We start from the raw sequence: 26117 nt of genomic DNA on the forward strand, positions 1-26117 counted from the left end.
CTACAATTAAGTAATAGTAATTGTAGATCCCTGGGGTTTTTTTCGACAGTGTTAGTCAAGTCTGTTTGTTTGGGATCCGCCTCCTGCATTATAATTACCTCTGCTTTTGTAAATAACCATGTGCTTAAAGTGCTCTTATGCAACCCACTGTTGGCAGCTTTTGTGTTTATTCTCAGACACTGAAAATGGCAACTGTGGCCGCAATACTGTACCTCCTAAAAGTGCATTGTGGTAGTACTCGTGCAATAAATTAATGTGCTTCCTCCTTAATGTAAAACAGTTGTCTAAGGCCACTCGCTCAGGCATTTCCTTTAGCAAAACATTCATGTAACAGATCTGAAGGTGGTTGGAAAAACATGGGGTTTTTTTGGTTGTTGTATGTTTGAGTCTTCTGAGGCTCTGACGGATGCTGGGGTGGGTAAGGAGGTACCCTCTTTTTAGCAGGGGTAGAGCGGAGGCTTTGGAGGGGCAGAAGTTAGTTGTTTAAACCTTGATAGAAATTTGTGCTACATCTAGGGGCTGGATGCTCGCTTCTTTAGCCTCAAAGGCTCTCTTTTCTCTCTTAAATGCAAAATGCTCCTGTTGTCAAAAGATTTTCCTTCGATATCTGAAACCTAACTGTGTTTTTTAAATGTTCCATACACTAAAAACTGTAGCTCTTCGGTTGATGGTGATTTGATATGTCAGATTATGTTGGATGCGGGTTTGAATCTGGATCCAATTGGTGTTTGAATAGTTTGTTTCTTAGACCTCCTTTTTCTGAGGCAATCTTCCTCTTAACTTCTGGAGGTGCAGTTGATGAAACAGAAATGCTTGCCGTTTTCCATCTCGAATTCTGTAGAGCTGGTTTACATTTTCTGCTGTTATTTTGAAAGCTCTGGACATAACTTTATTTGATTATAAGCGTGTAGTCAGCACCTCTAAGGGCTTTGAGTTTGGGGTTGGCTTGCAGGCAGTTTGTATGCATGTATGTATGCAAGTACTACAGTTTTATAGGATGTCTGAGGAAACATGGCTGTATTTGAGGTTTTCCTTGGATGAACAAATTGTACAGTAAGTTCTGTTGTTTTGGTTAGGGCAGACAATTGTAAATCTCCTGTTACAACTGCTTTAACTTTCTTATTCTCTGTTAATGAGAAAATGATGTATATTATAATACAAGGCTAAAAGACTTGTGCATTAAATTAAAAATAGCGAGTGAAGATTGATCTTAAATAATTCCTCTTTTCTAAATAATACACTGGTTTGGATCTGGATGTGTGATTTCTTCAAGTTAATTACTGTAGTACATAGCTCAGATCTGAACCATTCCCTACAAGTAAACCTGTGGGAGGGATTTCCTAATGAAAGGGCTGAAGTTTCCTGAAGTACAGATGGCAGCAAATTAAAGGCTAGTTGTCAGGGCTGGGGAAAAAATATTATAAACTATGCTTCCATTTTTCCTAGATATCTGGAAAAGAGAATGCTAATTTTGATACTTAGAAAGGAAAACTGAGTTGTTTTTTTGCTGGGAAGTTTTCTCCGGCACGGGATGTTCTTCACAGTGTAAGTGACTGGAGTACAGTAGAAGTGTTACCTTATAACTTACTAATACTTGGGGTAGCTAGGGGTCTTTTTGGGTTTTGAGGCTACAGAGAGCAGAATCAGACAAGGTTTAGGATCTCCACTTTCTTTTGTCATAGAAAATGGGCTGTTATTCTGTTTCCTGCTACTCTGTAGGTTCATCACCTGTGATATGGGAAATCTAACACTTTGATTAGAGACAGCATGCAAATATGCATTTAATATTTTCACTCTTAATAAATAAAATACAACCCCCACTTCTAGTTAAGTGATTTAATATGTCGTAATATTTTTGAGTGCATATTATTCCTATGCATTTTTAAATAAGAACACTGAAAACAGTTGACTCTATTCTTGTAAATAAAAGGAGAGAGAGGTATAATGTCCTGTATAAAGATCAGTGACTGTGTCACTTTCTCTCTCTCCCTGTGCTCTCCTGGGCAATTGTCTGTCTGTCTTTGTTCACATGTTTTTCTTCGTCTGTTTGGAACAGATCACCAAGCTGTCAGGATATCGTGCTTATTTAAAAACATTCATCTTCTAAAAGTGATGGTTAAGATACATGGCTAAATCTTAGATTTTGTTACAACTTGGAAGAAAATTATCATTTGGAATGCCAGAATCTTTCAGAGGTCAGGCCTTAACAAAGAGTGGTACTAGTAAAAATGTTTCTAAATATTTGGATACAAATGTAAACGTTAGTCTTTAGCAGCCTGTCAAACTGAATATATTGTCTTTTTTGTTGTCACTGCTGCTTTAGTTACCTTGCTTTGGAAAACTGGGAAGCAGCTAGAAAGCCATAAGGGTGGCACTGTTAATACCATGATTGGTTATTGAAAACTTGAGCTTTGATCTAAAGTTACTCTTATGAGACTGTAATAAGACACACGAAGCTTTATGGCTGCTCAGGGTTGTGTGGTGCCCATCTATGCCTGTTTTTATGAGCAGAACAAGCTATGTAATTTTTTTCTTAATGACTTGTATGCTGGTAGCTTCCCAATTACCATGTGAAGGATATAGGAGAACTGCAGAAAACCGTAATTTTTCTATAGAGCAATCAAAATCAATTAACAGCGGATTGGATTTCTGTTTGTTGCTTGTGGGGGAAAAAAAAAGTGTGTGTGTCACAAGATTTCACAGATGGGAAAAAGTAATTTTGCAAGTATCTAATTAATCCTTTGGGGAGTTCAAACAGAGAGGGTGAAGGATAAAACACTTTGAATGGAGATCCCTGTTATTGATTATGTTGGAAATACTTTCTCCTTCAGCAGTCAGCAAGAAAACTTTCTATGAACGTGCTAGATGCTGTAGCTGTTGTAAGTGATAAATGCTTGATTTTCCAAAGCAAAAGAGTTGTTTTGGTTTGTTTTTTTTTCCCCAAGTAATCTCACTTTTGTGACTTGTGATACTAAAAAAAGTAAGACGGACTTCTTTCTGTTGTCCAATTAGCACTTATTATTTTCTGGTTTAAATGTGGCTCTTTTTTGATTAGATAGTTTGTTAGCACTAATCTACATGTAGCTACAAGTTATTTTTGAAGACACATCTTCTGCACTTAGAATAGAATATGATGGTGACCAAAGCTGCCTTTAAAATAACTGTTGGCTATGGTAATTATAAGGGAGGCTGCCTTATGTTTGCAGAATAACCAAGCGTCTTTTTGCCTCCTTTCCTCCTGCACCAGTGGTGGATGCTGATGGCTCTGAGTGCCTGATGTTTAAGGGGTAGGGTACTTGTTCCTCGATGATTATGTTGGGTTTATATATTTATAATTAGCATTTATTTAGCATTATTAGCCTGTGCTATGCCTGTGTGTCTGTATGATTGCTTGCTATGGAAAAGCAGTTTTCCCTTTTTTACTTCCCTGTAGTATGAAGTAATGTATATGGAGCTGATTTATATCTTTGAAAGGCATCTTGTGCAGATAGGTGAGCTTTTCTCTTTGCAATAGCTTTCAGGAAGGAATGCTGTGGGATGATTGCCTTACAGTGGTGAACACAGTGCTGTCATCACCAGGCTTGAAGAACAGATGAGCCTTTGCTATGATTAATTATGGAAAAAAGACAAACTCACTTAAAATCTGTCATGGTAGCTTGGAATGGTAATATATAATTAAACAGTAAGACGTGACAGGAAAAACATTTCTGGAAGATTACTCTATGCCTCTGGTGCATTTTAAGATATGAGTTCCTGTCTAAATTGAGGGGAACTTAATTCTCTTCATCTACCTTTCATTTTTAATTACATTAAAGACATTAATTACATTAAAGACTGAAAGACTGCTTTGAGAAATTGTAACTTTTTTGGGGGGTTCTTGGGCAAGGCTTGTTCTGAGAACTGCTGCTGTTGTCTGTCTGTCCCCATGAAGCAATGCTTACTTGACCAGCAGCCCCCTTGCTCCGGGATCTCCCTGCCCTGCAGTGCCACATGTTGCCTTTGGAACCAGTTCCTTCGGTCGTGCCTCTTGCCGCCAGATTGCTACGGGGCAAACGTGCCACTTCTCGTTTGTCGTGTTGGCTCCCTCAATGTGAAATGGCCAGGAGTCGTTATAGTTGCAGGCAGACCCTTAGGATTCTGTCAAGTGGGCGCGGAGTTGGCGTAGCTGGTTTTTCACTGTGTGAACTCTTCAGGGATGTTTGTGTAGAGCGTGTGTGGACAAGGTGTTAAAAGACAAGCGACAAATTTACTGCTCCTTATTTCTAGCCACTAAAATGACCATTTTTCAAAACTAAACCTTTAGGTTGTGGGAGCCTGGCTCCTTTCCGTTGTTTGTATTGCCTCCTTTTCTGGGGCTGTCTGCTGGGGACAGATTGGATGCTGCAATGAAGACAGTTCTAGGGTATTGCCTAGCATTTATGAAATGGCAGATATATAAGTACCAGGCTGGTTTCTTCTAGTCTCTTGATTGGTAGGTGAAGAAATAACATATGCTGCTCCATGTGTTTGAAGCACGACTTTGCCTTGGAATAGCAATTGAGGCTCCTCGGGGAGAAAAAAAAAACCCCGAACCATAAAAGCAGCCTTTTGATTTGCGCGTGCTCTGCCAGGAAATGAAGACATAACCCTGGGCGAGAGCTGCTATGTGAGGCACTGTGTGTAGGGTGTTGAGGGTTTCTAAAGAGGTCTAAAAGTTGGGGTGGGGAGAGGCAGCTGCTGGTGGTGTGGGACCCCCCACTGATGAGGATCCCATGGAGAAGGGGTGCCTAGGTGAGGGGCAGACCAGGAGCAATGTGGAGTTCCTGGCTCCACCTCCCCCAGCACTCTTTGAGGCTCTGTCCCCCATTCTCCCCTCGGCCCTCAGGTCTGGGGGAAGAAGGAAGACTCCCATACAGGATCATGAAAATATTTTCGTGTGCAAAGAAATTCTCAAAGTTCACAGCATTGGGTGGCTTAGCAAAGAATTAGCTGTGCTGTCTTAACCTCTCAGCAACTGCTCCTAATTTTCCTCCTTGCCTTGACTATTCCGCCTAGCAGAATCAGTTGTCCGTGGTGTGCGTGTTGGGGTTGACTCTTGTGGGCAGGGAAGAGTTGGGCAGTATTGTTATTAACATCTTTTGAATGCAAGTAAGTGGGGAGGCGGACTGGAATAGCTAACTCAGTGTACGTATGGAAGGGCAAGGGGAAGAGCATGTGGGCTTGAGATGAACTCATGTTGTTTCAGGACAGTATAGCTGCTCTGCTGCCAGGTACCAGCATGGATTGGTGTGCTCAGAGCCCGCATGATCTGCTTTTCATGTGTTGTACGGTATCCCTCCTTCAAAGGAAAATGCACGATTAGGAGAGTGCAGCTGTTCCCACCCATCCTGGCAGCTGAGATGCTCCTAGCACAAAGTTGGGGAGAACGGCATTTATTTGGATGCCTTAATAGCAGTCTGAAGAATGAATAACAGGGTTTAAACATTGTGAGGTGAGAGGGAGGAGTTGCGTTGTCTGACTTTTGTGTTGATGAAAGAATAAGTTTTAGTGCTCCGTACTTTGTCAGAAGTCTGTTTTATGTCGTCCTCCCCTCCCCCAGTGTGTTTCTGGAATGAAATGGGGAAGCAAGCTGAGCTGTAATTTCAGAAAGTGACAGTATATTCTCAGAAGAAAGCTGAGCATTTTAAAGGTAGCAACAAATATAACAGGCTAAGGAAATAGAAGAGCCCTCTGGCATCTGTGGGTTTGACAGAAGACAATGATATCGCTCTGTTGCAAGCCATAGTTTTGGGAATGAGGCAAGAAGCTACTGACTTGTAAATATACACAGCTGCAAAGTCAGCGAAACATCTGCCATCAAGAAGGAGGAGACAGAAACTGCCATTTATTTATTTATTAGGATATAATGTCTTTGGGCCTTTTCTTTGACAGGACATCCATACTACCTGATACTGCCTTTGGAGAGAGTAACAAGAAAAACTTACTTTGATTATTGGACCTGAGTTGGGCTCAGCCCTGTGTGGAACAAAAAAAAAAAAAAAGAAGAATTGAACGGAAATACAAACACTTGCAGTTCTATTTTATAGTCACTTATCTGTGGGACCAGCAGGTTGGGGCTGGTACAGAGTCACTGGCCGTGACTCCAGGTGCACGTCCGAGCAGCCCGGAGACTCTGACATGGCTGCGGATGGTGCCTGCGGAGGCTGGGGCCGGGCTGGGCGCTGGTTGTCAGTGGGGAGGCTGCTGGAAGATGGTCAGCCGTAACGGGGAGGGTGCGGGCAGTTGCAGTTCCTTCTGCCGAGGGCAGGGTTGAGTCTGTCTGGGTGTGTTATGGGCTGCATCTTCTCTCTGACTGTCTGACGAGCTCTGGATGCAAGCTGCAGCGGTGCAGGAGAGGCTGGTTATCAATGGGGACACATCTACAACCGTGGCAGTGACCTTCTTGTGAAGATTTCTTATGCTTAGAAACGTGTTCACTCTTTAATAATTTGCATTTTTGGATATTCATTAATCTGTTGAGTGCATGGGACAGATGCAGTAAACATGTTGAGATGCTGGAGAGGAATAACTTGAGCATTGCCTAGCTTCACCGGTAGTTTCCCTTGTAATAAGGCAGCTCCTGTGCTGGGGAAGCATTCTCTAGCAGCCTAGCACCTTTTCAGGCATGGGGGTCTCCTGCTGGGTGTGGAAGAAGTGGTGAAGAGCTGCTGAGTCTTTAGCTGGTGGGAGATAGGGTGACTGTGTGTTTTGGTAAAAGACCAACTTCTGTCTCAAAAACACTGGATACATGCTGGTAGGAAAGGGTATGGCTACATGACAGAGATTAGGTATGTATTCTTAAAGTTATTTTGCTGATCAATATAGGGAGCGTGCAGCAATACTTTTCAGCCAGAAATTATTGCTGATGAAGGTCCGTTCTGGACTTCAACACCTTTTCGCCTCTCCTTGTGGAAAACCAGGAGAACCCACCATCCAAAAACTCTGGGAGATTTTGTAGAGGAATTAGACATACATGTAAGGACAGTCACTGGCTTATGCATTTAGCTGTGGAGAAACATGCACTTAAGCCATGAAAGAACATGCTTTGGTGGGTCTATGTAATTCATTCCACAAATAACTTTAGTTCCTTTGTACTCTGCTTTTATTGCCTAGCATCAAATGTGGTTTTTGCTCCCCTCCTAATTTAGATCATGGCAGAGGACCAAAGGTGGAATATGCTCCTAAAATATTCTGTTACAAATTATTGATCAGGGAAGAGTGGTGTGATGGATAAGTTCTGAAATGTTTTGCTAGCTTTTTTTATTGTTATTAATTTACCACGCTATCCTGGATGAGCAAAGAAGAGTAGTCTGTGCATGAATAACAAATGGAGGAGATTTATTTGAACATTTTACGGGAGCATGCTGGGAACAGAGTGAAGCCTTTTGGTTTCTATGTTATTTTAATAGTTATATTATAAAATATGACTATATTAAAAGAAGAGAATAAAGTAAGTAGTATTTAAATGCTAACAGACAAAGGCCTTTCTATTCCCTCTTTCTAGGCTTTTACTTCTGTTATAACTTAATAATGAACAACAGCTATGGTCAGCATAAATCACTTCCAGAGAGAGTTCATTGCTCTCTCTTTCTGGTTTCTACATGTACATCTTGTTCTTGGATGAGGCTTCTTGTGGAAATTCACGGGAACATATTGTGTTAACGCCATGCCTTTTTCTTGAGAAAAGACTTTGTGGAAGTTGAAAGTCTAGTAGTGTCCTTCTGAATATAGTTTTGCTCTCTGGGATAGTGATGTGTAATCTTTCTGCTCTGAATGCTTTTCCTTTGTGCTCAGGAATTTTTCTCTTGGACCTGGCTATACTGCGCAATTTAGAGCTTGCTGGTTTGATTTGCTGAGCTTTTAAAAAAAAAATTAAATCAATTTTTAGCTAATTTAACACACCGTTTGTTCAGAATAGAGTTTATTAAGTTTAATTGGAGAGTTATTAAACATCACAGTACAGATGTGAAGTATTTGCTCGGGTCTTTATACTCAAAAAATACATTTACACACTTCATGATCTGTGCAGAGGAATAATCTGTCTGGTGGAGTGTCAGACTCGTGTGTCAGACTCGTATAGTGCCCTGGTACTTGCGAGCGAGGATGCCGTTTCTCCCTGGCACACCGAGGTTGGGAGAAAACGCTCCAGGCTGCTGCAGATTCCTAACAGGCTGTGGACCATGAGCCCTATTGCATCTTTGGGACTCTACGTACTCCTGTCTCTGTTGCCTGGGTGCCTCAGGAGAGGCTTTTTTTTTTCCTCCCCTTGCCCCCAACTTGAGCATTATTGTTTGAATATTGAGATAGTTCAGGACAAAAGGACACTTTTAAACACTCTCCCCCCCCCCCCCAACCACTGTTCTGTTTTCACTGGATGTTTGAGAATTTATTAAAGCCATGAAACATGCTTTTGGAAGATTTTGTTGCTATCCTGATAGGATAAGTCAAACGTTGACTGTTGTATTAATGTGGAAGTGAGTTTTATACTGAAGTGCACAACCAGCATGGCCAAAATTGAACAGAAGAAAGAGGAAGGAAGAGTTCAAACGGGGTTGTGCCCATTGTCACAAATGTCGTATCACTCGGGGGGGGGGGGGGGGGGGAGGAGGAGGTTTGAAGGCTATTGAAACACAATTCAAGTTCATCATTTGCCCTCTGAATGTTAACAGAAAGTTCCTTCTTGATTACATGAAAAACAGTATTAAAGGGAAGGAGATTGAAAGCTGTCTCTGATATCTGTCATTTTAGTGAGGTGCTTTACAGAGTCTCTAGATGCCAGGCTCCTCACCTGATGTTCTGCACTGCTGCCTCACCAGATCCCTATTTCCCTCTTCTCTTCCTCCCTGGTGAAGAGAAACGCATAAAAAACGTTGACTAGAGGTGCAGTTTTAGCAAATATACTCCAGCTCTAGCAAGAAGCTTCAAATGCCCAGGTGCATCATACCACTACTGGGAAACTTTTTTTCTTCTATTTATGGGTATTGGGAAACTGATGGCATCAGTTTGCAGCATTTTTCCACGTAGATGCTTTTCTTGGTCCTTTCTGATCCAAAGAAAACTAGATCAGTTGAGACTTTATAGAGCTGTTGAGATGCAGGGGAGGAGTGACTGCCGCATCAGCTGCGGTGGTGTCTGTTACTTCTCAGTCCTCCAGCAGAGCCTCTCTTTGAATGACAACTCTTCAGAGTTTGGAAAAATGCCTTTTTATGCCAAAAGGATGAAGGCACTGTCTACATCTTTCTTACACATCCATGTGTATGTGGCAGGAGGGAGCATGAGAACCTGCTATGAGGTCTCAGGACTGACTTCTCGGGGTCTTTATGTAGACCCTCCTATAGAGAAGTGAGGCATGGACCTGAGAAGAACCAAATTTTAGGTGTTTTTTTATCTAAAGCAGCTGTTTAGAAAGGTTTTCATTTAGCCTGTAATGAAGTGGTTCCTACAACTTAGGAAACTTGAAGTTAATGAATTCCATGTAAATTGTATTTTGTTGTTCATCTTTGTTTTAAGAGGGGAAATAATTTTTGTACTAGGTCACGAAGGCTATTTGTCTTTCCAAATCTTTCCAAGCTGAGAATTTCCTGACTTCTTTGAGGCCTTCTCCTCTACCTGTAATCTGCTGGAGTGGGTTTTCTGTCACTATATGGTAATAACCTCCTCTTCTCAGCAGGCAGTGTTAAATATTTCATCGTTGTTTAAGGATAGTAGTTACTTTGCTTACATAGTGACTAACAGTATTGAGTGTGTTCGTCTCCATGAAGAAAATGCAGAGACAGAACCCACCTTTTTTGACTAAAAAAACCAACCAAAGAAAAAAGTCTTCCTATTGAAGGAACTCCTCCTAACTGAAAATACCCAAATTCTCTCTGGTTTTTAGTTAATTAAAATCAGTTAATTTTGAGCGAGGCACACAACACGGTTGTAGTATGACAGAGCTCTTTGCGTGTTGTAGGGTACCATATCTGTAAAGAAAGGAAATTGCATTCACTTAAACATTTTTGCTTCCCTTAAGTGAGGGGGTGCAATGGGAGGAAAGAACAGTAGCTGGTCTCACGAAACAGGTTGCTTTTGGGGGTTGATCACCCCTTGATTGCTAGTTTGGGAGTCATATTCCCCCTTGGAGAAACAGTGACATTAATGCCAGGAGCGCAGTGGGGAAGGTGAGGTCCCGTGGTCTGGCCTGTCTGAGGCATCAAGTGGGACAGTCTCGGTGGTAACAAGTGCCGTTTTCATGTGTCACGCAGTATCAACCAAGCAGTCCCCAGAATACAAGGACCAAACTGGAAGAGCGTGTACTGGACAGAAGCAAACTCTCTGCTCATCCATCTCCTGTTAGCACTAATGCTGGTCTACTATCAGTTGTGAGACTGGGATATTTATACTTGTCAATTTGAGCCTCAATGTTATAAACATAAAATATGATAGCCTGCTCTCTGCCTGAGCGTATAAACTTGCCTCGCTGTATACGCCCGGTTGGGCTGGCAGAATTTGGGGTTGAAAGATGCTTTGGAGTAACTGGAGTTAAAATGTGGGATCTTGAGTCTGATGAGATGTAGTCTGTTTTACACAGGAAAGGTGTCATGGCACGTACAAACTAGAGATTCATGTAAAACATGATGATAATATAAAATGGCCAACCAGGCTAATTTACAGCCAGGATGACTTTGTAATTGTTTGTGGCATTGATTTATCATCATTTGTCTTGTCTCTGGGGATGACTTGTGACTGACTGAATAATATTTAAAAATAGATGTCCTGTTCAATTCCAAGTATGCAGATAATTTTTGAACATGATATGCAGTTAAAAATAATTACTCAAAATAAACTAAAAAGCCCCAAACCTTGCTTTTTGAAAAACATACTTCCGTTCTTCCCAGCAGTTGCTCTCTTTTTTTTTTGTGTGTGTGTGTGTGTGCGTGTGCAATCTGTTCTTTCTCTACCTTGTTCAGCTTCATGGTTTTTCTTCCAGTTGGAGGAAGACTGCAGTGACTGCCTCAGTGTGTGCTGCACAGCGTGGGGGGGGGGGGGGGGGGGGAGAGCAAAATTGCTGGAGAGGCTTTTTCCTCCTGCTGTCATCCCGGTATGAGGGAAGGGTGGAAGGACGAATGTGGCAGTGCTGGCTCCCACTGCCCTGGGACATGCCCTGGTGTGTGGTGGGGCCGTGTGCTGACACCTGGGGACCCCCATGCTCCTGTTTTTCAGGCAGCATCTCCTCTGTGCTGTGAACAGAAGGCAGTTTGAGGCAGTCTAAAAATCTAGTGAAACAGGTGGAAAATGTCATAATACCTTTTTCCTGCTCAACTCTGTTGCCTCCCTGGCTTCACCTCCCTGGCCTGGCAGGCATTTGCAGGGAGGGAAAAAAGCATTCCTCGATGATTTAGCTGCTGCTCTAGATCATCTTCACAGAAGATAACTCTGGTGAAGACAGGGCTGTTTGCAGAGATACCTATATGAATATTTGTACAGAGAAGACTTAGTGGAAAGTCAGCTGAGGGCAGTAACTACTGATGAGAAACTCAAGGGCTTGGTGCTACCAGAGCAGTTGGGTAGGGGAAGAAACCTTAGTTATCTTCCTCAAAACTTAATGGAACAGTTACAGCTTGCCGCTGAAGTTGCTGAGCAGTTTGCGAGAGTGCTGGTACAGAAACATTGCGTGGCTGGAGGGAGCCGCTAGGCCTCCGTGCCACCTGAAGCCCATGCAGCGCCCTGTTCCCCTGCTGTGCCCGGGGCCTTGGCAGTCAAGCACATTGGAAAAACGTGCAGGGGTCGCTTTTTCCAAAACACAGTCATTGAGGGGTGGTGGGGGGGAGAGGGACTTGGGGCGGTGCCCATCTTTCCTGTAATTGCTTCTTAATTAGAGCCCTCATGCTGACTTGTCACTCTTGAAATGCCAGTTCAAATTTTCAAAGGGTTCAAACCACTGACCATTACCCTAAGCACTGGGACACAGTGTAGGGGAAGATGTGGCCTGGTCCTGACGTATCGCACAGAGAGAACATGTGCTGGGAAGAGTGTGAGGGGCCAGAGAGCATTGAGAGCATTTCTTAATAAGTCAGGCAAACCCCAACACGTTCGAGGGAGAGAGCATTTGCATGCATTTCTGCACTAGAGATGTACTGCTTGATGATCATGTCCAAGGCTGAAGGCCAAAAAAAGGAGTTAAGAAGCTTGTCCATCTGCTGAAGCTGACGCTGAGGCATCAGTACCAAAACTTGGTGCTGAAAGATGCTCATCTAAGCTGTAGAGCAGACTTGCAGTGAGCCTTGATATTTTTCCCAGAGGAAGACGTTGTAAGGTCATTAATCAAGAGCTAGAGAAAAGGAGCATTGCTCTCCTTCTCCTTCCCAAAATAAAACAATGAAAACGAACCCTTCTGTTGCTGATATTAGCAACCATCCGGCCACCACCCCTGTTGATGGTTGCAAGAACATAGTGTTATCATGATAAACAGCCATTGTATTGCAAGCTGGGCTGGCCTGTGCACAGGGACAGTTCTGATAAATTTTTTGAACAAAAACCCACTGCAGGAAAAAGAGGGATTTCGTTGCTGTAGTTGTTTACCCAAGATGAGATGATGATCCTGAAATTTATGTTGGTGTCAGAGTCCAAATAATTGAGATACTTAGAAAGAAGGGGAGCTTAGGCCTGTATACAGAGGGGAATCACGTCACCACATAGATAACGATGGATCCTTTTGACAAGAAATTGAGTCCATGTTTGCCTGGAGGAAATGCAGGGGATATGTTTGGGGAGCTGTTTCCTCATTTTGCCTGGTGCTATCAGTGGGTGCTGAGCTCTGATACAGGGTATGCACGGTACAGAGCGTGTTAGCTCGGGCATGATGGTACTCTGGCATCTGGAGTTGAGGTGGCAAGTGTGCTCGTAGTGGCATTATGCAGGGTTATCCTGGTCCAGTGCCTCCTAGCTTTATGATCTCTGCTTTGCATTCATTTATATGGTGTAGTCAATCACATGAAGTGAATGATGTGGCATGCTGTGGTTGGCGCAGTCGAGGTTTGATTCTTGGTGACTTCCTGGGTGAGGTTGCTGTCATTTGGGGCTCTTAAATCCCCACAGGAATCATATGTGATGTGTGTTGTGTCAGTAAGTGCTGCTGAGGAAGGTACCTGCCCCGCAGAGGAATGTGAGTGTGGTACTTCTGCTCCAGGGCACTTTCACATTCCAGTAGCTCCTGCTTCTTGCAGCTACTTTAATGTTGCTCTTGAAACTGTCTCTCACTGGTTCACTTGATGCTACACCTAAATTAGGGGTTACTGGGTTAGGTCAGGGATCACTCTAGCATGTAATACCCCCTTCCGAGGCAGAACAAATTTTCTTCAACAGGAACTGGAGTAGAAGAGGAAGAGGAGCACATAATACCTGGTGGATCCCATAGTTTGTGGCTTTATGAATAGAGAACATAATTCAACATCATTGTATTTGTGGTGTTCTGGGCAAAATATCACGTGATGTAGTGGTTTCTTTGTCTATTAACTGGGTGGGGTGCCTTTAGCACTGAGAAAACTGGTGTGAGAGCAGTGAAGGGTCCCAGAAACTCTGACCTGTTGTAGGCATGTCAAATTTGCTTTTACTCTCTGTCTCTTTCCAATACGATGTTGAAGAGGTCTTGGGCTGTTGTATTGTCCTGGTTTTGGCTGGTACAGGACAACTGGACAGAGTTAACTCTCTTCTTAGTAGCTGGTACAGTGCTGTGTTTTGGATTTAGTGTGAGAATGATGTTGATAACACTCTGATGTTTCAGTTGTTGCTAAGTAGCTCTTGTCCTAAGCCAAGGACTTTTCAGTTTCCCATGCTCTGCCAGCAAGCAGGTGTGCAAGAAGCTGGGAGGGAGCACGGCCAGGGCAGCTGACCTGAACTAGCCAAAGGGATATTCCATACCATGGAACGTCATGCCCAGTGGTTAGCTCAGTTGGTTAGAGCGTGGTGCTAATAACGCAAAAAGGTCGCGGGTTTGGTCCCCAAACTTCCAGTATATAAACTGGGGGGAGTTGGCCGGGAGGCGTGGATCGCGGCTCTGGCATCGGTCAGTGGGTGGTGAGCAATTGCATTGTGCATCACTGGTTTTTTTTTTTCCTTTCCCCCCCTTTTTTGTTATATTCCTTTTCATTACTATTATTATTAGTAGTATTAGTATTATTATATTTCATTATTATTATTATTGTTAATTTTATATTTTACTTCAGTTATTAAACTGTTCTTAACCCACGAGTTCTGCCTGCTTTCCCGATTCTCCTCCCCATCCCACCGGGAGCAGGGGGAGGGGGACGGGGAGCGAGGGAGCGTCTGTGTGGTGCTTGGCTGCTGACTGGGGTTAAACCATGACATGTATTCATCCTTAAAGGATTAAAATCACCTTAAAGGTGATTAAACTTAGTTTCAGGATTAAGTCTGTGGTTGGCAGTGAAGTCCTCTCTGAACTAGTCCAAATCTGTTGAACAGCCTTTGGAGAAAATAGGATCCACTGCAAATCTCGCCACTGCAGCTGGCTAGGAAAAAGTAATTCACGTTGGGTAATGTACTTGGATGGAGGTTTTGGTTCTAGTGTGATTTGGGCAGAAAAAATGAAAGCTTGGAATTTGCTGCCGATTTTTGCCTTGGAAGTCCTGATGCATGCTTTCTTCCACAGCACTGCCCTGCTGCTGTTGGGCAGGGGGAGCTGGGATGGAGCAGAAACCATTAGCCAGGTGGTGAAAAAGGACTCTGTCTATATAATATTCAGATAAATTGACTGAGAGAAACGAAGACTGCTTAGAAATGTTTTGCTGATTTATTTATTTTCCATGCTAGTTCTTGCTACCTTTTGTTATAGCTTCTTATTTTGGCCCTGCAGTCTCTGGCTTTAACTTATACTTGTGTCCTCATATAATAAAAAGAAATGAGAATGTAATTTTCATTACATTTTGCTGCCTGGGGAAGGAAGGAAGGAGTTAAAGAACATGAGTTCTCCTGATGTACTGCACTGTTGAAAGATGCTAATGTGGTCATCTGAAACAAAAATTTATGTGGCCTAGGACTAGTGCAACCTGATTATGAAAGTATTCTGCATAATTTGTGTGGGTATGGGAAGGAGGAGAGAAATTGTGAAATGAATTGTAACTCTTTATACTTGTTTCTTACAGTTTGAAAAGTCTGTAGTCTCATGGATTTGGGTCCTTATATGCACTAAACTGACACTTTTTTCCCCTTTATACCAAAATGCACACAATTGTTTTTCTCTTCCTAGTGATTTGAGGACACAAGGCAGGAAAAAGGGTTTTTGTTCCTCATAAGATATTATGTCTGCCTGGTATTCTCATTTGCAATAAGGCTCCTTTCATACGCTTCCAGCACTCAAAAAGGACCTTAACTCGCTATCCTATTAAGAACCTCTTGTGCTGCCAGAAAAAATGTAAAGAGGCTGTAGACATTTGGGGCTCAACTCTCATCTACGGTACAATGAAGAAAAGGAAATAATACATTCTTGGCTCTCCCGGATTTAGCAGAGCCAAAAGGTTATCAGCTGACAGAGTAGATGAGTTGTAATTATGATAACTAAGGTACTGGAAGTCTTTAAAAAGCAATTGAATTAATTATGTTTGATCTTGGTGAGAATCTGTGGCTGTTGGGATGGATTTTGATCTGGATTTATTATCTGGGATGCAGTGTGGTGTAAGTGGGGGAAAAATAATGTGTGTGAATTGTGTGGGACTCGTCTTTTTATCTGCTTTGTATCTGTATTGTGGCATACTCAATAGAGAATATATTATTTTTCTCCCTTTCTTTTTATTCCTCTCCTTTTTGGATGAATAAATTGAACTCTGCTACAGTTTGAAATCTGCAAGGTATCATGAAAGCCTTTTTTGAAAGTCTGGCAAATTGTAAAATCTAACTTCAGTGAGAATTAGTGTATGATATAGAGTTTGCCCCTTCTGTGGAAGGTGGATATGGTTAAGAACTATAAAACCTATTTTGCAGAGTTATTTTTAGACACAAGTATACAATTAATGCACAAAACAGGAATAAAAGAGAATTTCTGGTTAAACTACTGTTTTTTAACTAAGGCATCCTTTGACTATCTTAATCAAGGGGGACAAGATGAAGTTTTTATTATATATAGAATTCCTTTCTTAATGGTCTTTAGACATTTTTTTTCTACCCCCTTCTGCAGGACTTGAAATGACGAGAGTACAGCTGAGGAGTGGGTGGGTCAGCCAGATCAAGTCTTCCAGAGTCATCCCGCTCATTACAAATAATCATCTGCTGTTTATTTAAATATCAGTAGCATAAATAGGTAACCTGCTGCTCTAGCATTCCAGTGCAAAAATAGTGCTCTGCACTTTTTGCAAAGTAAGAGCAAGCAGGTTTAATTATATCTCAACAATGAAGGGTGGTGTATTAATACAGGGTGAGTGGATTTTTCTTTGCTAAAAACTTATCAAGAGCGGATCCAATGATTATAATTTGTGTTTTTTCATAATAAGTGGAACTAGTTAAACAAGTCCTGTCAGCTTTAAGTAATTTCTTGAAGTCCTATTTCAAATTTCCTTCTGTAGAATAAACAACTAAATTAAATATGAATAACCACATATTTAATTTTGAAAAAGATGATTTATTTTAAATTCCTGTTCAGGTAAGAATATATATGCAAGAGAGACTACTTTTAAAATTACATCCTCAAGGAAAATATATTTATCTAATGTAAATCTAGGTGAAATAATGGTGCTAAATATCACCTTGGCCTTGAGTTCTTTGTCTTTTAATCTCTAAAATGAGAAGATTTGCCTCTTGACAACGGATGAAAAGTGTGAACAAAACGGCATCTGATCTTTTATTTTTTTTTTCCCTTCATGCCTACTCCTGTCTCCCAGACTCTGTGTTTAGTGTAAAACAAGCCTGTCCATTCCCAAACTTATTTTAGCTTTGAGCTGATGTGTGTATAGTGATTGACCTGGTCATCAGCTGTGGAAGATGTGGATGGCTATCTTTAGCTTTGTTTAGCTTCCCTACTTAGCTAGGACGTCACGTTGTAAGCTCTTGTGATGGTCTTTTGGTGGTTTTGTCAATGTTTGAGGGATTCTTGAAGTATAGGGTGGTTGCTTTTCCATCTGGCCCCTTGCAACTATTCATAGAAACTCATCCTGACATGAATTTTTCAGGTCTGTCTTTGGATTGTTGGGTAAAAAATGTGGAAGCAGTAGCCAAAGGGAGCTTTATGCTCCACCTACAAGAAAAATTTTGGGGTTCCTGCTTTACTCTAGGCAGCTAAATAACAAGGGATAAAAGTGTCCTGGGGTGACCAACATCACTTGCTTTTTCTTGGGATTTTCTTTTTCCTGTCTTAGTGGAACCTTGTTGAATTCTCAGAAAAATTTGTAGAACCTGACCTTGCATTTCCATCCCAGGGCAGAGCGTTAGTGCAGTGAGCTAAGCACGGATATGGCTGTGTAGCTACAGAAGAGAGTGTTCCCTTATGGCAGTTACTCAAGAATATCTCTGAATATTTATGTGGTGAATTAACACCATAGTGTAGAGGAGGTTTGGCAGAAAATCTTTCAGGGTCTTGCAAGCTGCTCCACGCAAAGTTAGTGGTTTCTTTGCAAAAGTGCATATTAAAAAAAAAAAAGCACATATAAAATGTGCTGAATAAGGATGTTGAGACTTGAATCTGGCAATGTGTGATTCTGCAAAGGCATCTTGTGTTATGGATTGTTTATTTGATCAGACCTTTATTTTAAAAACTGCTTATACAGGGAAAAAGCTTTGTACTTCCTCCAATGGATATCTATGTTTCACTGAAATTGAAGTAGTTGTATTTTGTAGACCTTATTAAAGGTTTTTCATAAATTGCAAGTTGACCTCAGCTTTGATAAATCTGTTGGTCTGTTCTGAGCTATTGGAATTAATGTGCTGTAGAAGGAAAGATTCTCACTTTCCAGTTGAAGTGAAATTCTTTATTTCATGGAGAGATTTGAAGAGCGCTCGCTTCCTTTCCTTAGTTTTTTCAAACTGACTTTCCTCTTAAAATGGTCTTGTTCTCCTGTGGCAACCTGCCTGGGAGGAGGGGGAGCCTGTGTTGGGGATAAGGAGTAATTCACTTTGAAGAACAAAGTCTGAGAAATCTAGAAGAGGGATGGAGACTGTAAAAGTCAGAACAACAGGGCTGGCTGTTAGAAATGACTTGATTTACAGTGGCCGTGGCATTGCCAGGTGGAATTCTTCAATTGGGTAAGGGCAGAGTAATTCCAGCTTAGCACCCACTTCGGCTCCTCTGTGTGTGGGTCACACCTGACCCACTGCTCCACTTCACCCACTGCAGGATGCATGGCAGGTAACTCACGGGCACCGCAATGGACTCAATGAAACGCCAGCTGCACTACGTAAGGTTGAGGGAGAAATTATTCGTGCGGATCTTTTCAGGTAGGAAGGTAGGGCTAAGCTTAACCGTCTGTAGGCAATTAAAATTCATGACAGAAGGTCAGGATATTATACCCTCTGCCAGTCACTTCTTCATTAACCAGACCTATGCAAATATAGCATGGTCTGTTAAAATTTAACCCCAAGAGATGACTTCTCGGCAAGCTTTCTAGCCTACAAGGATCAGTGTTGATGCATAAAAATGGGGAGTAGGTAGAAATGCTTGAAATGCCTTAGAAGCCTCTTCCAACTTAATATAAAAGCACAATGGCTAAAAAAGAAGCAGTTTCTACACATAACATAAAAAGTGTTTAGTAACCAGTTATGTCTAGCAGGTATTGGGTGATGGAACTGGCTGATAGAAGCTGTGTGCTTGTAGTGTGTTTAAAATACCCGCTAATGAATTTAGATCCACTTTATTATTTAAGAATCACCTTGATTTTTGTCTTGTCGTTTAATCCAGGTACTGAATTCTAGTATGGCTAGGTTTTTTTTCTTGTGTGGTGTTCTTCCATCCCTCTACTACTTTGTCCTCCCCCCCACCTTGTTATTTCTTATAGTTATTTCTGCTGAGAGATGGTAAGAGTAAAGAAGCAGCTGTAACTTTCCATGTGTTTAGTTTTCCTGAACTTGGTTCCCAGTTGGTGGAATTTCTTGGACCATTGAATCGATTTAAAAATCCCCTTATTTCAGTTGGGTGCAATCTGTCAGTAGAGCTGACTGCTTGCAATAGTTCATCTCCCCTGTTACCAGTCTGAGTGCTGTGTCTTGGGTTCCTTCAGTGAATGACCCTGTATATTTCAAAGGTTTAACATTTTTCTTGACTATGTTTTTCAGCCTATGCAGCCTAACATCAGAGCTGCCTTATCAAACAGATCTTCTATCCTGTTAAGGGAAGGGTGTTCCTTAGGATGCGCATCCAGCTGAAATTTGAAGTGCTAAAGACCTTTTTATGCTATAATTATAATTTTGGATCACCGTATCACAGTGGTAGCTATCGATTTTTAAGGAATTGTTTTCTCTGCAGATGAGGCCTGTTTATACTGCAGAATAGTGGGTTTTTTCCTTCTCAATCAGAAGGGAAAACTAAAATCGGTGTTGTCTTTGCCTCTCTTCTGCATTATTGATAGTCACAGACCTTGGGCTTGACAGATGCATGTAACGTTCAGGTTAACTCAGACCTGTGCCTTTGTCAGAGGAAATATCAAGAACATCCAGGAAGATCAGCCTTGATCTTTAGCACTATAGCCTAGTCTTCTTCAAGAAAACAAACAAATGATAAAAGAAAACAAACAAAACAGCTTACCCTGACTTCCTGCTCCTTTCTCTGTTTTCTCACTGCAGATGTGGACTAATGCCTTCAAAATTGAAAGAAGGTAGAGTTTTCAAAGATTAGTGTGTTCCTGTAACTTGTTTTTGGTTATAACTAGTAACTGGGAAGGTAGGTGTCACCTGTGACTAACTTTGAGAGAAAGACAACAAGAATTCTGCCAAGTGGCAGAAATGGCTCAAATAAAATGCTGAATACTACATACGTTAGTCTGGGATAAGCAAGGTGGTTTGTCCCTGCTGAAGTTATTGGAAGGGTTAGGGAATGGAGATGAGAGAGTTCCAGGGAACAAAAGACTGTTTCTGAAAAAACATGTTTCATGAGTTTCAGCCCTCAGGGAATGACATATTTTAAAAAATGCTCCGGTTCCTACCCCTCCCCCTCATAAAATGAATGGTAAATAGAAATGTAATTACAAACCTCTAGCTTGGATGTTTCTTCCCAATGTACAAAAGCACAGCCACAAAATAAGGCAGTGTTTAAGTGATGGAACAGGATGCAATGGGGTTGGGTTTTTGTCATCTTTGTTGTGTATGCTTAAAGATAAGAGAGACAGAGTTATATGTAGATGTATATGCCTGTGTGCATATATATACATAGACCTATATATATTTTCCCTTGTGGGACTTCCATTTGGAAATGGTGAAATTCCTGAGAAATTATGCAGCCCTTTCAAGTTGAGAATAATTATACAGTGGTGTGCGGAGCTGAAATTGTTAGAAGTATGTCTTTAATGAGGTGTTTCCAGTTGATTGCTTGGGAGGATAGCAAATCCTCAGTTCGTCCTAAAGCATGTTTCTGTGCTTCTTCCATCATGTGCTGGGGTGGGAGTTCTTGCAACCTGTCCTGACACCCTCCCACGCCCCCCCTGCCCCATACTAGCTGGTGGCAGAGGCAGCTTTTCCACCTCCAGCCCGAGTTGTCCCCAGCTAGCATGGGTGACTTGGAGGCAGCCAGCAACAAGTGTGTGTGTGCACGTTCAGGAGCGTGTCATTGACACGGCTGGACCACTCTTAGGGGATGGACTTACCTCCTGTCACTTCCTTGTGACTGGAATATTTTCCTCCAGAATGAAAGAATGCTATGTGGAGAACATGTATTCTTGCTTATTCACTTATTTTTAAAAAGCAATGCCATAACTGAGCTAAAGGTAAGTCTTCTGAGTCATATATATCCAGCCTCTCTGGGATAACATTTACTGCCACTTCTTTCCTGCTTCCTCTCCACCCCCAACCCACCCCCCTTCCCTGGCCAGCTCTGATATCTGTTGTGGTTTAACCCCAGCCAGCAACTAAGCACCACACAGCCGTTTGCTCGCTGCCCCCACCCAGTGGGATGGGGGAAGAGAATCAGGAAAAAAACCCAACCCTAAACTCATGGGTTGAGATAAAGACAGTTTAATAGGACAGAAAGGAAGAAAATAATAATAATGGTAATAATAATAAAATGGCAATAATAATACTAAAAGAATTAGACTATACAAAACAAGTGATGCACAATGCAATTGCTCACCACTGAGCAATGCCCAGTTAGCTCCTGAGCAGCGATCCGCCCCTGCTGGCCAACTCCCCCCACTTTATATACTGAGCATGACGTTCTATGGTATGGAATATTCCTTTGGGCAGTTGGGGTCAGCTGTCCTGGCTGTGTCCCCTCCCAACTTCTTGTGCCCCTCCAGCCTTCCTGCTGGCTGGGCATGAGAAACTGAAAAATCCTTGACTTAGTATAAACACTACTTAGCAATAACTAAAAACATGTGTGTTATCAGCATTATTTTCCTACTAAATCCAAAACACAGCACTGTACCTGCTACTAGGGAGAAAATTAACTCTATCCCAGCTGAAACCAGGACAATATCTCAAATGAAAAACAATCTCAAACACTTCTCATAACTATTTATGGATGTTGAGTTCAGCTATTCTGCATGCTTGGTAAGGTTAATTCCCAAGACTTCATGGGTGTCTTCATTTTCTGACATCCATCAGTTTCTCTTTTATATATGCAATATCTGGACCTGGGCATCTGGACTATGGAGATGCAGGTAGATTCACTGCTTCCTTCTGACTCTGCTGGAGAAAAGCTGGTAATTGTTTTTCTACTTGGTCCAAGCTATACTATGTCTCTTCTGGTGGTCAGGGTCTGAATTTGGAAATTCCTAGCTATATTTTCCTGTCCTTCGGTATGTTTCTGTCTCCTTCCTTGTCTGTATGCTTCCTTACTTGTGTATGCGAATGTGAAAGTTGTGTTTTGAATTGCTCGACTGAATGAGCAGGGATAGTGGTGATCTCATGAACTTGCTGGAAAATCTTAGGTTCGCTCTCAGCAAGAGGTCCCCACCCAGCTGGGGAGGCTTGTGCAGTTCTGTGCTGGTGGCTGCGCTGGGCTTGCTCCTGTGAGCTTGACTTTATTGAAATCAAAACTTAACTCAGCCTTTAAGCATCATTTATATGGTTTCCTTGTGTCTGTTTGTACAGTGTTGTAAGTTCACCACCATGTGCCCAGCTTTTTAGACAAGAGGTAATTGCTTTATGATTTTTTTCTTCCCTTTCCTGCATGCATTGTTCATAAATCCTAGTCCAACGTCTGGTAATAACTTGTTAATGCAAACATGAGACACACAGTTGTTCTAGTTTGCCTAGCTTCCACTTTCGTAATGGATTTTGTATATAGACACAAGGGATGTATATGTGTGGTGATCCATCCCTCCCCCTCCTTCCTTGTCTATCATTTGCTGCTATTTGCACTGTTCCAGTGCCAGCAAGGGAGGAGAGACTGACTCTGGAGGGCTAAACTCTCTGCAGCACTTAATTGGAAGGTACTTGGATATTACAGTGATGCTGTCTAGAAGATCTTTTGATGAAGGGGATCTTGGCAACGCATGTTTTCTAACCTGGGTTATGTTAAAAGACACTTGGCTTATTCCAAAATAACTTTGGAGAACTTCTGTTCAGGCCGACAGTGCTGAAACACTTCTGCTGTATTTCTGTGAAGTTGTTGTGGATGAGATTGCTATTTTGCACTTGCAGTGTTTACCAAACCTTTCTAACATGATCCTGATGTGTGTTGGTTTTTTCTTTTTTTTTTTTTCTAGGATGATACAGCACTCTAAAGAGTGGAATTTAAGATCTGTTAAATTTTTTACAGATAGCGAAGAAAGCCTGTTGCAGCTGGCTGTGATTATAGACTACTGCCAGAATGCTGGAATGGGAACTTCTAGGGTAGAGCAAGCTGAAGCAAATGAAATGGAAACTTCCTTATTTTTATAGTAGTATTAGCCATGAAGCTTAATTATACAGTTTGACCTTTTTACCTTCAGAAAAAAGCCTGGCTGAAGCTGTGAAACTTCTGATTCCCACAGGAGCTCTGTATAATTTCTGTAAGCAGTGGGCTGGATTGGAAGCGTTCACCTTCTCTGTTTCCACCTCCCAAGCCCTGCGTGGTTTTGGGATTGCTGCTGCTGCTTGAACTTTCCTGCTCCCCAGCAGCAGCAGAACCTGACCATGCCTTGTATCCTCCCAAATCATAACAAATCTCTTGGCTCTTCTCTTCTGTAACAGAAGATGGGATTTAGGGGAGGGCAAACATACAAATAAGCTCTGTGATGTACTCACTGTGTCTGTGATCCATCCTTGGGCTTTGAGGGACGGGTGGGCCGTAGGATCGGTTGTGGCTAGATGCTATGGCTCAGAAGCGAGACATGAGGAATTCCCTCCTGTTGTCACTGCTGCCCCGGCATGGCTTCCCAGCAGACTTCCTGGTTGGAGCAGTGGTTTTATTTTGGAAGTAGGCTGTTGTTGAGACTGGTTTTCTGAAGCAGTGGAACAAATGGCAAACCAGCTACATCATTAGAGTGCTCTTGGTGTTTTTGGCTGGAACTGGCTGTTGAGGGTGTGGGGAGTTGAATGAATGGTCATGATAGTAACTGAGAGGAGCTCCAGCTGTTCCCGTAGTAATCACAGAGTTCTTGCTGTCTACAGCTGGACACATATACTTGTACTGTCCTCCTCCTTCTCTACCAAATACTGAAATACAGAGTTTGAAATGTGTAGAAGCAATTCCGGTTCTCGGGGGAGGCAGCGAGGACTAGGACAGGCCCTGGGTGCTTCTCCGGGCTTGTTTGTCAGATGGAGCTGGCAAAGCTCTCTGTGGCTGAGCTGGGCTTAGCCAGCAACCTTGTGTTAGGTTGGCTATGAGTCATGGTCTAGCTGGCTGCTGAAATGCCGTCATAGGGACATCGTAATATACAAGTTAGATTTATTGTGACAGTGTTCTCCCCCATCATGTTTGCCTGTACGTGCTTTTGTGTGCTGGTGGGAGGAGTTCAGTGGTAGCACCTGGCGCTGACCCTGGGCATGTCCTGTTCTCTGCTGCTCCTCTGTCCCAGCCGCCTGGTCTTGCATGCAAGAGACAAAATGTGGGGCATGCGGTATTTATTTTCAGTATTGGTAGGGATTTATGCTCACGTCACTGGGATTGTACTGGGATGCAATGAACTGGATGTAAAGGATTTAGGGTCAAAGTAGATTTCTTAAAAACTGTTGGGTAATGTAGGTTCTTGACTCTTTGTGGTTTGGCTGCATCTACACTAGAACTACTTTTCAATGACCCAGGGCCTCGCATACACTCAGTAGCACAAGTTTTATCAAAGGCGGATAGTTGTTGGTTTTTATGTTATTAAGTAACATTGCAAACAATTTAATTGCATCTGTATGAAGTTCTGTTTCTGAACCTTGCCACCCTTCTCCTAAACTGCCTTGCTTATCTCACAATCTAAGCTGTGAAGGTCTTTATTGTGGAGATCCCCTTTTTTTCCTAACATGTTTATGAAGATAATATGTAATGGGGGTTTGACTTTTTTCTGTGGCTGACCTGAAGTACTTTTGTGATTAGAAAGTGATTTTTTTTGAGACAAACTTTGTTATAGAGAGTGGAATGTGTTGGAGCTCAAAGTGATTTTAAAATCAAACAAACAAAAGCACCTACAAACAGATTAAAGAAAACAAACAAACAAAAAGGATTAATTCTATGATAATGGTACAAAATAAAAAAAGCAAAGCAGCAATGAAGTTTTATACTTCATTCATACAACTGTCTTAAACTAGTACAGTTAGAATGAGGGAACTGTGCATAAATAATAGAAAAGTTTATATGACAGTATAACTGTATGTGGGAATACTGAAGTTAGATATGAAATTATTGGTAATGAACACAGTCTGACGTCTGGCTGAATACAGATATTATAGAGAACTGCTCAAATCTAGGGCAAGCTGAAGGCAGAGTAACAAAGAGCCTGGAGGGCTGCACACTTGTGTTTGAGTGAATTACAACTGCCAGACAACTTGTTTCTGCGTTTTGTTGTTGTTCTCCTCCTCCTTTATTTGTATTGGAGTTTTACCAACCTATAAAGACTTCTTTTTTTTTAAAAAGTACACCTCTATACAAGCTTAATACAACTTGCCTCAGTATTAGCTTTGTGAAGTTAAGTGGCTTTTGCCTGTATGTGTTGACAGGCCTGCAGAGAGAAACAGGCATGCTTTTCAGTAGCACCCTGTTGCTGCTCGAAAACGAGAAGTTAAGCTAGTAAGAAAATAACCCTATGAGGAAAACCTACTCAATGATTGGTAGCAGCAACAGGAGCGAGTAGGATAGTAGGAAAGACAAGACAACGTAAGGAACAAACCGGCAAACGTGGTGTACCATTCGGAGCACTTGCTTCATGTGCTAGGGAGATTGCGGGGTTATAAAAGCCCATCTGCTGAATGGAGTGAGGGTCCTGGACACACAGGATGGTGCGTGGTGTTTCAGAATCTCAATCTGTCCACTTTGGTGTAAAAACTTTTCTTCAAAATTACTTACATTACATACTCATGATAATGAGTTCACTCACTATATACATATTTTCAAAATACATGAAAGCAGTCATTGTTTTGTCAAACAGGGAAGGGATAAGACACTTAAGAATTTGCTTTTCTTCCCTTTGAATTTAAAGGCTTCAGCTTTAAAATGTTTTTGTAAAAGTAATGTGAAATTTTATTGAACCTATTGTAAGGTTGTTGCAGTAAACATCAGGTGGCTTCATAACCGATAGTACAAAACGTGTGGTGGGGGGGGAATGAATAGCAGAAAAGCTGCTGTTCAGACCGTGGATGAGACTGTGCGCCTGCTCGCACTTCAAGTTTAAGGTGTAATGCTTCAGTAAGGTGACGAATAACACTGTTAGTATAGTGTGTGCATCCGTTTTAACCCTCAAATTGCTTTAAAATCAGCTAGTAAACATGTATATTGTTGACATTAAATATTTATGCGGGAATGCTGTGCTGCATGTGTTAAATTACAGTAATTGTGAAGCAGGAAT

General features: G+C 41.9%; 1 protein-coding gene across 2 annotated transcripts in view; it reads left to right on the top strand.

Moving 5' to 3' along the window:
- The window catches only part of UTRN (utrophin), a 394556-nt gene that overhangs the window by 298 nt on the left and 368141 nt on the right, over window positions 1-26117 (top strand). The gene's annotated exons all lie outside the window — the stretch shown is intronic.

Source organism: Gymnogyps californianus, chromosome 3 (assembly GCF_018139145.2).
Source record: "Gymnogyps californianus isolate 813 chromosome 3, ASM1813914v2, whole genome shotgun sequence".
In the NCBI taxonomy this organism is placed as follows: Eukaryota; Metazoa; Chordata; class Aves; order Accipitriformes; family Cathartidae; genus Gymnogyps; species Gymnogyps californianus.